We start from the raw sequence: 785 nt of genomic DNA, 5'->3' as shown, positions 1-785 counted from the left end.
CTTCAGCTGGTCTCCCTCCTTCCTGTGGACTCAACACGAACAACTGGGGTCACAGTGTGCAGCTAGACAATTGATGTACCATGCAAGGCTACAAGGCTGATGCGAAATAAAAAAATAATAAATAATAAAAACAAAAAAAACCCCAAAAAACAAAAACAAAGCAAGTCATTCAAGCCAAAATTTAAAAATATACACAGTGCTTTGTGCCTAACTGAGCAGAACAGAAGCCCTGAGTGTTTGATTATTTTTCCATCTCATGTGTGTAGCCTGAGATACCATTCCTTCTGCTCCAGTACCAGGAGGTACGAAATCTCTGTCTTTACAAACTTCCTAGAAAATGGCTCAAGAGCTCTCAAATTTGCCTAAACACAGGCTATTTTAAAATTATGACTTGCTCAGCTCTGCGACTAAATGCATTTAACATCTAGCCTTCTTATATTTCATGGTTTCCCCTTTCATCTCAGTAAAAACAAGCACTGAAGTAACCAAAGATCTGTAGGACCATTAATATAAGGGTAGAATCAGTGTTAAGATGGCACATTTTACTGTATGTGAGTTTTTTAGCACAATTTTCGAAAAGCGATATTGGACAACATTGACGGAAACTAAGAAATGCTATAGCTTCTCAATACTCTTTCACAGCTCCGTAGGAAACAATGGAAAAATAGGATTCCTGAACTTGATAACCCACCGTCAGAATAAGTGAGCTTGATCAGCAAGCAGCACCGAAAACGCAGAGTTGGACCTTCCCTTCCAGCTCTTACCTTGTTTCCTGGGTGAACCTT

This window comes from Crocuta crocuta, unplaced genomic scaffold, assembly GCF_008692635.1.
Source record: "Crocuta crocuta isolate KB4526 unplaced genomic scaffold, BGI_CrCroc_1.0 scaffold44, whole genome shotgun sequence".
In the NCBI taxonomy this organism is placed as follows: domain Eukaryota; kingdom Metazoa; phylum Chordata; class Mammalia; order Carnivora; family Hyaenidae; genus Crocuta; species Crocuta crocuta.
The sequence above is the reverse complement of the archived record's forward strand: the minus strand, read 5'-3'. Positions refer to the sequence as shown.